The 13,971-nt window shown below is 47.7% G+C and overlaps 1 pseudogene; it reads right to left on the bottom strand.

Annotated features, from left to right (window-relative positions):
* Positions 1-732: 732 nt before the first annotated feature.
* LOC110336195 lies at positions 733-5,170 on the bottom strand (annotated as a pseudogene).
* Positions 5,171-13,971: the final 8,801 nt, after the last annotated feature.

Here is a 13,971-nt window from a genome sequence, read left to right as displayed (position 1 = left end):
GTGGTTGACCATGCAGTGTCTTCCCCCCCCTTCATTAAGCACTTCCCAAGTCTGTTGAATTGGAGTGTGGGGGTTGAAGTCTCTGTCCTGAGTCGCTCTTGTGACGCAAGCACAACTTAAGAGGATTATTAGTCCTTTCCAGAGTCCACTCATCAAAGTCAGTCTAGGGGGGAGCCCTCTCAATGTGTGAGGCATGTACCCAGGAAGGGATTCCTTCCACTTTAAGGGCAGTGGGTGTAGTTAACAGTACCATGTAGGGCCCTTTCCACTGCAGTTCAAGGTTCCCCTCTCAGTGCCTCCTCACCAGGACTGTATCTCCCACTTCAAACTGATGTGGCACCTGCAAGTCTCCTCACGGTTTCCAGGGCCTTCAGCCGGGCTAGAAGGCGAGATGAGGGAATGGAGGAGACATCAGGGCAAGTTCTATTTTCCATAGTCACATAGGTGGGCGGGGGTGCCCCAAACATTAGTTCAAAAGGCGTTAGGCCTGAGGCTCTGGGGGTATTCCGAACCCGGAATAGGGCATAAGGGAGAAGGGCTGTCCAATCACCCCAGGCGGTTTCCAAGGTTAATTTAGTTAAGGTCTCTTTTAGAGTCCTATTCATTCTCTCTACCTGTCCTGAACTCTGGGGTCTGTAAGCGCAATTCAATTTCTAATTTATTCCCAGCTGCCTGACCAATCCCTGACTTACCTGGGAGACGAAAGCAGGTCCGTTGTCTGTCCCATTTACCTTAGGTATCCCAAAATGGGGAAAGATTTCTTTGAGTATCTTCTTGGCCATCACATTAGCCATCTCTCTCTTGGTGGGGAATGCTTCAACCCACCCTGAAAAGGTATCTACAAAGACTAAAAGATACTTATTTCCATATCGAGCTGGTCTGACCTCAGTGAAGTCGACCTCCCAGTAAGTCCCAGGCCTGACTCCTCATAAATGTCTTCTACCATGGCACTTACTGGACCCAGCATTGGTGAGTGCACATGCTCAACAGTTCTTTACTAGATCTTCAACCGCCTTTTGTAATCTAGGGATATGGTAGGGGGATCTATTTACTAGTTCCATCATCTTTTTGGGTCCTAGGTGAGTGTGGCGGTGTATGTTAGCCTAATACTCCAGCCCTTCTTCTTCTGTGAGGGTCCTTTTCTCTGGGATCCCCTCAACAAGCAGCGGTGCAGTCTTAATTGCCAAAGTCATCGGTCCTTGTGCTGCCTCTTTAGTCACCTGATCTGCCATCCGATTTCTTTTTTCTATGAGTCTGGTCCCCTTTTGATGTCTGGGGCAATGGATGATTGCCACCTTATGTGGCAAATGAACAGCTTCTAACAAGCTAAGTATTTCTTCTTTGTTTTTGATGTCTTTCCCAGTGGATGTCAGCAGTCAATGCCGTCTATAGATTGCCCCGTGAACATGAGCCTTTGCAAAGGCATCTTGGCTGTCAGTGTAGATATTGATAGCCTTCCCCTCTGCTAGCCTTAGGGCCTGAGTTAGGGCAACAATTTCTGCCCTTTGCGCTTATGTTCCTTCAGGCAAACTGCTAGCCCAGATAACAGACTTCCCATCCACTATCACTACCCCGGTTCTGCGCTCACCTCCCACTATGAATCTGCTTCCATCGGTGAACCAGGTCATTGCTCCAGGCCAGGGTCGGTCAGATAAGTCTGGCCAAGTCCAAGTTTCTTCCACTAGTATCTCCTCATATTGGTGCACCGGGTTTTTGTCGGCCTCAGGCAGCAAGGTAGTGCAGTTGAGAATGGCACGTGGAGTGAAAGTTATCTGCTCTGTTAACAACAGACTCTGGTAGTGGGTCATATGAGTGTTGGACATCCAGCGGTCTAGGGGCTGTCTAATAATACTCTCGAGAGAGTGTGGGGCCACCACTGTCAAATTTTGGCCCATCGTCAGTTTATCAGCATCCTTTACCAGCACAGCTGTGGCCGCTATTGCCCACAGGCAGGAGGGCCATCCACTGGCTACAGGGTCCAGTTTTTTTTTTTTTTTTTGACAGATAGGCTACTGGGCACTTCCAGGGTCCTAGGGTCTGAGTAAGGACCCCTCTGGCCACTCCTCTTCTCTCATCAATGTATAGGGTGAAAGGCTTGTTTAAATCTGGCAGCACTAAGGCAGGGACCTGCAGCAGTGCCTTTTTAAAGTCTCAAAGGCCAGTTGATGTTCCTTAGTCCAAAGGAACTTTTCTTTATCTTTCATTAGAAGGTATAATGGGACTGCCAGAGTGGCAAATCCTGGGATCCAGAGTCTACAGAATCCCACAGTCCCCAGGAATTCTCTTACCTGGCGAGGGGTGGTTGGGGTTGGGATCTGTGTTATGGTCCATTTCCTAGCTTTGGTGAGCCATCTTTGCCCATTCCTTAGAGTGTATCCAAGGCAGGTCACTTCAGTTCGACATAGCTGTTCCTTTTTAGCCAAAACCCGATACCCCAACTCACCTAACTCAGCTAGGATCTTCTGAGTCCCAAGTTCACACTCCATGTGTGTGTCTGTGGCCACTAAAAGGTCATCTACATATTGGACAAGCATCACCTGGGGGTTGTTGGCCCAGAAAGAGGCAAGGTCCTGATGTAAAGCCTCGTCAAATAAGGTGGGTGAATTCTTGAACCCCTGGGGCAATCTATTCCACATAAGCTGCCTGGTTCTTCCATTCTCTGGGTCTCACCATTCAAAAGCAAACAAAGGCTGACTGTTAGGGTGTAATCTCAGGCAAAAGAAAGCATCTTTAAGATCTAAGACCATGTATCAGGTTCGTTCAGGCGGCAGCGTGCTAAGCAGGTTGTAAGGATTGGATGCAGTGGCATGGATATCTTGAACTCTTTTATTGACCTCCCTGAGGTCCTGTACAAGGCAATAGTCATCTGTCCCCAGTGTCTTTACTGGGAGTTGGGGGGTATTCCAAGGAGACTTGCATGGGACTAGGATCCCTAGTTGGAGCAGTCTGGTGATATGGGGCGTATGCCCTCTTGTGCCTCCTTACCCATGGGGTACTATCAGACCTCAATGGGATTGGCCCCCAACTTGAGCCCAATCACCACTGGAGGAACTTTTCTCACCATCCTCATTCCCCCGGTTTCTGCCCATGCCTGAGGAAATTGGGTAAGCCAGTCCTGTAGTCCCTCAGGAGGGTCCATCTTATTCTCATAAATCCGGTGCTCTTCTCCTAATTGTAAAGACAATGTTAGGGTCTGAGGAATCTCAGTCCCCCAGAACAATTCTGGTCTGGAGGGGGAAAAAGTTATTTGTGCCTTTAGCTTGGTTAATAAGTCTCTTCCTAGTAAGGGTATAGGGCACTCTGGGGTGACCAGAAATGAGTAAACCACCTGGCTCCTCCCCAGGTCCACCATCCAGGAAGTGGTTCAAGGATATGATCTCTGTCCTGTGGCCCCAATCACTAGCGTCTTCTTGTTTTTATTCTTACCCAAAGGTGTTTTAAACACTGAATATTCTGCACCAGTATCAACCAAGAAGTTTATGGGGGGGTCCCCTCCACCTTTAACATTACCCTAGGCTCGGGGAGGGGAGCTGAGCCCTGTCTCCCCTAGTCCTCATCATCTTCAAGGGACAGCACTTTCGCTCCCTGTTTCTTTTTTGGGCATTCATGAGTCCAGTGACCTTTGTCTTTGCAGTACGCACATTGATCTTTCTCTAGAGGCGGTCCATCTCTTCTGGGTCTCCTTGGCCTCTGCTGTTTCTCATCTCCCAGGTCCCCTGACTGCCTAGCCCTACCTCCCCTCTCTCTCCCTACCACTGTGGCCAGGATCCGAGTCAGGTTTTGCTCCTACTTCCTGTCTCTGTCTTCCTCTTCCCTTTTCTCTCTCTTTTCCCTTTCTTGCTTCTCTTCCTCAGTCTCTCTCTTGTGATACACCTTCTCAGCTTCCTTAACCACATCCCTTATAGTATAGTCCTGTAATCCCTCAATCTGTTGCAGTTTCCTTTGGATATCGGGGGCTGATTGTCTGATAAAAGTCATAATTACAGAGGCCCGCTGCCCTTCAGACGTAGGGTCATAAGAGGTGTACCTCTTGTAAGCCTCCATGAGTCTTTCTAAAAAGACTGAGGGGGATCCAGTCATCCCTGCATAATCTCTCTTACCTTAGCCAAATTTGTGGGCCTACGTGCAGCCCCTCTGAGACCTGCCACTAGATACCGCCTGTAGTTGGACAGCTATTCCCTACCTCGTGCTGTGTTATAATCCCATTGTGGGTGGGTTAAAGGGAATCCTTCATCTATTTCGGCTGGTGTCTGGACAGGGTGTCCGGCACCATCCCAGACATTTTTCCGGGCTTCTTGGAGGATCCTCTCTCTCTCCTCTGTGGTGAACAGGGTCTGCAAAAGCTGCTGACAGTTGTCCCAAATAGGTTGATGAGAGTACATCAGCGACGACTCAACCAGGCCTGTCAGCCCTGCAGGGTTTTCTGAAAAAAGAGGGTGATTAGCTTTCCAGTTATAAAGATCAGAAGAAGAGAAGGGCCAATACTGAAAAAGTAGTAATTCATTCTGATCAGCTGGGGACGGTCTGACAGCCTTGAGGGGAAGCATCACAGTGGAGTCATCTGGTCCTTCTGGGGTGGCCCCTCACCGGCTCCTTGTCCCTGTCGAGGGACCTCCCTCCCTTCCCGTAAGAGAGGCTGGAGGAGCTGAGGGTTGAGGTGCGGATTGGGGTGCTTGAGAGTATGGTGGGGGGCGGGGGAGCAGGCCACTCAGGGGGTTCTTCAATTTCAGGGTAAATCTTAGGGGTGGGCGCCGGTGGAACACAGCACTCACCATCCCCCTCGGGCTGTGGCTTCTGCCTCTCAGTCTCATTCACAGCACTTTCTTGGACAGCCAGGATCCTGGAGCCAGGACAACAGGGTGGGAGGAAAGGCCGGACCCATGGGGGAGGGAACCTTGCCAGATCCTCCCACACTGTGATGTATGGCTGTTGGTCTGGATGCCCTCCTGGTCCCTCCTGAAGGACAATGGCCTTCATGGTCCTGATGGTGGTTAAATCGAAAGTTCCCTTAGATAGATGGCCAGCCTACCCCAAGGGTAGGCCAATCCAAGGTGCAGAAAGACTGCCAGGGCTTCTTCCTAATGGTCACTGACAAGTTCCGTCCTCTAGCCCTAATGTCCGCCCAGTGGTCCTCAGTTAACGACAAAGGGGTTGAGATGGTCTGTCCCATGACAAAGATCAGAAAAGACAAGAACAAAACAAAAACAACAGACGCTAATACGTCTAAACACACTTGTCCATGCCTGGATTTAAACAGCCAGCCAAATTCGACCTCCGACAGGGTGGGATTCCGCCTCAACTCTCTTTCCGGCAGAAGGAGCACTCTATCTCCTTCGTTCTGAAAGCTAACAACCAGGTTCTCCTGGCTTTCCTGACGGGGTGGGATTCCATATTCACTCCCTTCCACCCTCGAAATGTCTTCCAGGGCTGCAGCCTGTGGATCTCCTTGGATGTCTCCTCCCACAGCCATTGGGACCTCACAGTCTCCAGCAGCAGCTGCTCCAAAACCAAAAAATGGCGCCGCACTCAGACAACATATAACATGTAAGACTCAGACAACATTCACAAACATACCTCCAAGGGGTCTACGAGGTTCCTGGGTGTCATGAAGATCTCGGTGGGACCTCCAAATGAAAGACCTCTGTATGGAGACTTTCCCACTCCAACCTCGAGATGACACTCATCCAGGAATCACGAATAAAAACCGTCTTGATACAAACACACAAGGCAGTTTATTAACAGAGCTCTGGGCAGGAGACAGAGGCATCGACCATGAGGCTCAAAGGTTTGGGGTTTATATACATAAGAGACAGGAGAAGGGACATAGTTGGCACACAATGGGTTAGTTAGTACGTGCAGGTCAGGGTAATCAGTAATTTTAAGAGTCTGGTGCTTATCTATGTTAACAAGGCATTTGACTAACATTTGACCCTGGTCAGGAGGGGGCGGAAGAGACAGGGAGGCACTGGCCCAGGTGGCCCATAATTCAGCTGAGATAGTTGGGATGTCCTTGCATTCCTCCCTTATCTTTTATGGCCGGCCAGTTCCTGGAGCTTAACAGCCTTTGTTCTGACCTGTTCTGGCCTGTTCTGCTTTTCTTAGGCCTGGGATCCTTTTTTATTAACTAACATGAGCCACCTTTGTCAGGGATCTGAAATTTAATTCTTTCACAACTAGTGGGCGTGGGGTGCTGGGGCCAGGCGTGGGTGGATTGCCTGACTGGAGTCGTCATGTTAGTGGGAAGTAAACACAAGATTGTAATAAGAAGAGCTGTGCTGTGGGAGAACCTCTGGCTATTGTGTGACCAGAGTTTTCCATATGTAATTTCCAGATTTGAGCTGGTGATCCTGAGGGAATGAAGTCCAGGCAAGGAAAGAACCACCTTGGTACATGTAAATGAATGTGTGTGTGTGTGTGTGTGTGTGTGTGTGTGTGTGTGTACATGCGTGTACTTTTCACTTGGTCATCTGTATCGATCACTAAATCTCAGTTTTTAGCTCTGTGGAATGGAGCTTGTTGAACCTGGGGCCAAAATGTACACACAATGGTGCTCAAGGCAGTGACTGCCCAGATGTATCTCATGTATGCTGAGACAAAATGCAGCACCAACAGAACCAGTGAATGACGGAGTCAGTGCATGACCCAGAGATGCTCTTCTCCTCCAGCCCCAGCTGAGCCAGGAAGGGCCATTTGTGTCCAGCTGTCACCATGATGACTCCAGACCTTCTTGCAGCTGTCTCCCTGGTGACAGTTGCTATGATTATCTCAAAGGTTCAGCGGCTGCCACCCATCACATGAGAGGCCCCACACTCTTCTGTCTGGAGTCCTTTTAACCTACGATGTATTAGGTTTGTTGTCTGTGATGAGTTCTCAAATGAACCACAAATTAAAAAGATTATAAAGCATCCCTGGGCTTTTAGATGGATAACTTGTGCTGGGAGGTCCATTTATGGATCAATTACGATTCATTGACATTTTCACCAGCATCACTATGCAGTGATATGCAAACAGCTCTCCGATGCATACTCTGGAAGTAAAGGGAAATGCCAGCTGAGTGTCAGGTTATCTGGCTGTGGTAACATAGCCTCATTTTTTTTCTATATCCACCAGCTCCCTCTGTCCCCAGCCCATGACTTAAGCATACTTCATACCTCTTTGCCCTCTTCTGCATTCCAGCACTTTCCCTGGGTGACATGTTCATTCATTCATTCACTCATTCATTCATTCATTTCTTTACTCCTTCTTCTAAGCCAGTCTTTTTGCATCTGTATTGAGATTCCTTAGTGCTTTGGGCAGGTGCCATAGGTATACATAGTATACCTATATACACATAGGATACCAGGTATACCATAGTAAGGATGAAGGTGATGATAATTTTAAAAAAGACAACAACACAAAATCTTGGCTGTTTTTGAGTATTTGTATGTGCCAGGAACCTCACTTTTCAGAGCTGATGACTAGGGCACTCTAGTGGTAGAATAACTTTGTAAGACCAGAGAGGCTAAGCACCTTATCCAAAGCCACACAGGACAGAGAGACAGTCGAACTTAAGCATGTTACAGAAACGTTGTGTATCTCAGTTTCTTCTTTTATAAGCTGCCGACACAGGCTGAACCCAAGGCATCTTGACAGGGCTTCGCATAGATGATGATGCAACCTTTCTTTGAATGGACTCTGGAAGTGATAGTATTCGATAGAAGGACCTTGAGGACCCACATAGCCCATATAGGAATGGCAGACCTCAGAACAAAGTTTCCCAAGGTCTAAGATCAGCTGCAGAAAGGCCAAGAGTCACAGCAACAGGGCCTCTCACCTTTGATTCTGCGACACAGACTACCGTAGTTGGGGGACTCTGTGGCCACCTCCCCTACAGAACAGACACACAGAGGGAAAACACCTGTTCAGCCATTGTGAAGGATACTGGTGATTCATGTAGGACGGTCCTAGCTTCCTCTCTTGATTTTGCCACTTAATGGCTCTGATTTTTTTTAAATCATTATTATATCTCATGACCCAGCTTCCCTCATGTTTTCAGTGGATAATGAGTCCAGAGGTCATAGACCTTTTGTGGTGATCCTTGGTGTGCACTGAGGCCCAACTGAAGCATGATTTAGTATATTCCTGACTTATTTGAGCAGCAGCTCTCAGTTTTCGGGAACTGTTCTCAGCCCCCAGGTCTGAGCCTGGCTTGGTTTAGACAGAAGCTATCCGCATTAGCCCCACTTCTCTTTTGTCATCTGCACGTTGTCACCAGCAAATCCTTCTGGACCTTTGTTTCACGTTATTCTACCCTGCCTCCTACCACCACAACTGTGGGCCCTGCTCAACCCTGTCACAGACAGCAGTCCTTTGGTTCCCTACCCTTAATTTCCAGCAGATAATATCTGGCTGTTTCTGCTCGAGCCACTGTGCTCCCATGAGCCCAGATAATAACTAATGGCCTGCCAGGCTCTGGGATCCCTCCTCTCCTCAAGCAGCTTTGTGCTCCTGCTGGTTATCCTTTTGTGTTGTTCCCTCTGTCTGAGTGCCTGTCCTTACAGAGCCTCAGGACTTCCAGTTTTTCCAGCTGCCACTGTCTCAGACAGACATCCAGGCTCACTCTGGCTCTGACACCTAGTGTCTCCTCTTCTTCCTCACTGAATTTCTCACCTAATACTGAGCATGTCTGTGGCTTGCGGTTCGTCCCCTACCTTCCCTCCCCAAACTGGACTGTAAGCCTACAAGAAGGCTTTGTGTTTTTTCCTTTTCTTTTTGGTCTGCTTACTTACGCTTGCATCCCCAGCGCATCCTTCTGCACAATAAATACTTATTAATCAAACAAAGGAATTTGGGCTGGGGAGACTGCTCTGTGAGTTAAGTGCTTTCTGTGCAAGCACGAGAGCCTGAGTTCTATTCCCAGAAGCTATGTTAAAAGCCAGATATGGTGGGCACAGACCTGTAATCCCAGCACTGGGGAGGAAGGCAGAGATGGGAGGACTCTGGAGTTGTGCAAGACAGCTAGGTCTGGTCTAATTGAGTTCCAGGTTTAGTGAGAGACACTGGCTCAAAACAGAGTGATTGAAGAGGACACCTGATATCAACCTCTGACCCTCCCACTCACTCATTCATACACTTATTCACACTTACACACACACACACACACTCACAATATACTCACATACCCTCACACACTCATTCATACACACATTGACACACTCATTCACTCACACACACACTCACATGCACTCTCTACACACACACACATACTCACACTCAATGCAGACTCACACTCACACACAGACTCACACACATGTACATACACAGACTCACACATACATACACATACATAACCATGTATATGTGCACTCACACATGCATTCACACACACTCACACATACACACACTCACACACATTCAGACACAGAGACACACAAATTCATACACATACACAAATATGCATGTGTGCACTCATATACATAATCACACACACACACTCACACACATACCCATATACATTCACACATGCCCCCATACATGCTCAAACACACGTTCACATTCTCACACTCATACTTACATATACACTCACACACATACACATATGTATGCACATGGACTCTCAAGCACACACATGCACATATACTCATATACACACTCACACTCCCCAACATGTATGCATGCACTCATGAATATACACATACACAGAAACATGAAGATGCTGCTTAAGTCTTCCCTGTCTTAGTCTTTCTCTGTGAGCATAGAAATATTAATGCATTTGTGCCATAAACTCTGAATCACCTATGTGAGTGGGAGTTCCATTTGGTCAGTGTCAGCCCTTTATGCCTGTCCTTATGTTGGATCAGACCAACTTATCCTTCAATTAAAAGCTAAAGTACATTAATTATATCTTCTGTTTAACATTATTTCATTATAGTTAACTGTACTTTTTGTGTGTAGTCAAAGACAGAATCACAGTTTTGTTTCTGGTGAAATTTTTTGACTAGATGGTACAATGCCATGTTAGGACACATTTCCCATATTAGATTGTCACAGATGAGGTGGAAAGAGGGTTACTTTTGCAGAGTGTTGATGGACTGCCTGAGTTTCTCTGGTATTTAAATGATTCTCTGCTGAGTGCTTATTCATTCTCCTCATGTGTTCCCCCTAGTTAATTACTGAGGGTCAGACCCTTGCACACAGCCACTAATAAGCAACGTTTTCTGAGAACTCACCATGGCCCAGGCTCTCCATGAGTATTTAAAATTTTCTTCCTTCCTTCCTTCCTTCCTTCCTTCCTTCCTTCCTTTCTTTCTTTCTTTCTTTCTTTCTTTCTTTCTTTCTTTCTTTCTTTCTTTCTATGATAACTGTACATGGTAGATTATGTTATTGTTCGTGTCAGAAGGAGTCACAGAGAAGGCAAGTAACTTGTCCATGATGTCACATCTCAGCAGCAGGGCTGTTCAGGACCAACCACACTGAGACACTTCCATGATCTCATGAGTAGCAGCCATCTTTGTGAGAGCTGTACCTTTAGGTGGCATGAAACTATTCTTCGTGTTCATGACATCCAGGGAATTTTGTGTCCTACCACGAATGCATCTGACTTGTGAGTGACCCAGTGGTCTCATAAGGCACATAGAAGGTGGAGCTAAATAGGGAGTCAGGCATTTGGGGTGGCTGGGCATTCCACTTGGTGTGTGTGTGTGTGTGTGTGTGTGTGTGTGTGTGTGTGTGCGTGTGTGAAGGTCAGAGGACAATGCTGAGTTTACACCTAGGTGGCATTCATCTTTTTTTTTTCTTTTTTTTTTTTCTGGATACAAAGTCTCTCCCTGGCCTGGTGCTCACCAAGTAGGCTAGACTGACTGGCCACTGAGCACAAAGGAGCCACCTGTTTCTGCTTTCCCAGTGCTGGGATTAAAAGCATGTGCTGCCATGCCAGATTCTTTATAAAAACATGGGTTTGAACCTAGCTAGGTCTTTGGGCTATCAAGGCAAGTGCTTTGCCCATTGCACTTTCTTTTGGGGTGCCTCCACTTGGAGCTTTTATACTTAGTAAGGAAAGATGTTACATGAGAGCTCCTCAAGGGATGGGTGCTTTCACAGTTGACTGGGCTAAATGCCCAGGCTGTAGCTTGAGTTCATTCTTCTACAGAATGGAAAGCCAGTCTTGAGGATTGGGCATGGCAGGGCTAGGGCTGGGGTCCAGAAGTAGCAGAGGGAATCAAGACATCAATTTAGCTGTAGCCCACACCCACCTTGGGCCATGTTTCCAAGGGGAGAATTAAGGAATTTCTACCATACGCCAGGAAGGAAGACACTGGCAAGTCCTGAGGAAGCTGAAGCATAGAGTGGTATCTAGATGGTTGGTTATGTGGTTCTGGTTGTACTAGCCTGCAGAGCCTCGTCCTTAGTGGGAAAGATGCACTAGAGAGTGTGTGGGTATAGTGAAAATAGTGAAAATTGTTGAGGAAGGCAGCCAGATGGCAGGCTGTAAGAGGTGGGTCCTATGGAGATGAAGTAGCCAGGACACTCCCAGCCAATGTGTCTGCCCCATGGGCCACTGCTTGGATCTTTCAATCCCTCACTCTTAGAAAGAGATTGGTTTTCAAGGGTGAGAGGAGAATGGCTCTTCAGATGATTTGATCCATGTCACTTACAAAACGCTGAGATCATGTCACTCTCTAGTCACTGTTCTGCCAGGCTCAGAAACGTCAGATGGTCTGGGTGGAGAAGAACTGGCCAAGGTAGAGGGATGGAGTTAGGTTTCCAGTAGTCCCAGGAATGGAAGGAGAGTGTTTCTTGTTTGATTCATGTACCTATTACACACTATGTATCCCATCACAGGGCTAATAGGGAATAAAAGAGAGGTGTGCTTGCAGAACTGGCCCACACATGCTCAGACTTGCTCAGGTCTGCCCAGCCACCTCCTAGGTAAGCCCAGAAAGGCTGAGATATTGGCTTACCAGAGAAGGGGTCAAGTGTGCGACCTGCCTAGGTGAAACAATCTAGAGGACCGGGCCATACACCATCCTTTTTGAGGCCTGGCCTGGCATCATTAGTGATGTTTTCACTCCCACCTTGAGGCTTCGGAGCTGTAGCCATATGTTTGGGGCCCATGGCTCTCCCAGAGCCATTGTTGCACTGAGGGCCCAGAGTTTTCCAGGCTGAGGAAGTGGGTTCTAGCTGATTCCCACTGCTAAGGCTGTGGTTCACACATGATCTTTGTGGTCCAAGGCAATGTAGGAGAGAGGGAATGAGTGTGATGCACAGCAGAGAGTCCAACAGTAGGAGAGCACAGGGCCAAGCCTTAGTGATGGGCCTTGGCAGAGCACCTACTTTGTCTGACTTCTGTCCTTATTCTTCAGACACCTGATCTGCCTGTGTCCTCTTTGTCCCTTCTGTTCCATCTGATTCCCCACCTCAGATGGCTCTAATATGGCTGCAGGAAGTGGTCTTGGGGTCCAAATGGACTCCGGAGGATATGAACTGCCTATGGATTTTACAGAGTCTCTCTCCTTCAGAACCTATTCAAGGGAGGGGCAGAGTCAGGGCGCTTCTGCAGGCAGCAGGCCGATTTGTTCACCTTGAGCTTTTTATTCAACATGCAGCTCTGTGGGGATGTCTTTCGGAATATCTTAAAATGTAAATGATTTAAATTTTGTCTTTTAACCCCAAACACTCTGATACTGAAACTGGGCCCCAGGGATAGTGGTCCCTAGGCACCTGTTTGGAGCCACACTGTGCTGGAGCTACAAGCTGGCAGAATCCACTTAGGATAATGCATGTGCATGGGAACAAAAAGACTGGAGCAAGGTGGTCATGAGAAGCATTTTGTAGGCTGACATTCACAGCATGGCCCTTTCTGACTGGGACCTTGTCAAGAACCTTGTGGGTGGGGAGTTTCAGCTCTAAAAGTGCAGAGGCCTGAGAAGAGTGAGGAGGGCGATTATGGATTCAGCTCCCCCTGCAAAACCTGAGAAACGCATACGGTTTGCTTCAGCCCTGGGAACCTCAGCTTCCATGTCTATGAAATGGGCAGATTTGTGTTTCCTTTGCTGAGTCACCACTCGAGATTAGTTGAGTTCTGAGGACTGAGGTGAGATCTAAGCACAGAGACAAGACCAGAGCAGGAGTCAAAACTATGCTTTTAGATGAGGAGGGGGCATCATGCTGTGTGCACATCAGGGAGGGGCAGTTTGTACAGTATTCATGGAACAGCCAACTGAGGAGATAAAGATCTGATAAGGCAGGGACCCGAGCAGTGGGCTGTTCTGAGTGTCATTCTGGGAGTCTTCTGTTTTCTCTGGCCACCGTGGGTGTATGTGTGCAGATTCTCAGCAGACTCAATCAGTCCTTTCTCTGCTCAGGGCAGTAAATACTTCTTTCCCAGTGAATGCAATGTTAAATCTGACCCGCAGAGGGCACTGTAGGAAAGTAGTTTCTCCTGGGATCCTGCTGTGGTTTCCTGCTCTTGGGGCTAGTTGGAGCTGGTGCTTCAGTTCTAGCCTAGAGATTTGGGGGACACTCAGCTCATTTTCAAAGGAAAAACAACCAGTATGTGTGGTTCTGCCTACCGAGATTGGAATGGGTCCCCTATATTGAGTTGAAACTTAATCGATGTAATAATATGGAGGTGATTAAGTTATAAGGGCTGACTAAGTCCCCGGCAAGCTTGTTAAAGGGGTGGGGGGAGCTAAATAAGCCCCTCTGCTCTCCCCTCCCCCATGCCCTATCATCCTTCTTTAAAACAGTTTATTTTAAATTAAATTTTATTTTATGTGGGATGTTTTGCCTGTGTGCAAATCTACACCACTGGAGTGCCTGGTGCTTGTGGAAGACACAGAGGGTGTCAGATCTCCCAGAAAAAGAGGTAACAGAAAGTTATGAGACTCCATGTAACTTTGGGGAACCAAATGTGGGTCCTCTGAAAGAGCCCCTCTACCAGACTTGATGGAACATTTAAAAAATCCAGAGTCCATCAATTAAGACACCTTA

This window comes from Mus pahari, chromosome 19, assembly GCF_900095145.1.
Source record: "Mus pahari chromosome 19, PAHARI_EIJ_v1.1, whole genome shotgun sequence".
Taxonomy (NCBI): Eukaryota; Metazoa; Chordata; class Mammalia; order Rodentia; family Muridae; genus Mus; species Mus pahari.
Note: the sequence above shows the minus strand (reverse complement) of the source record. Positions and strands in the feature narration are given on the sequence as shown.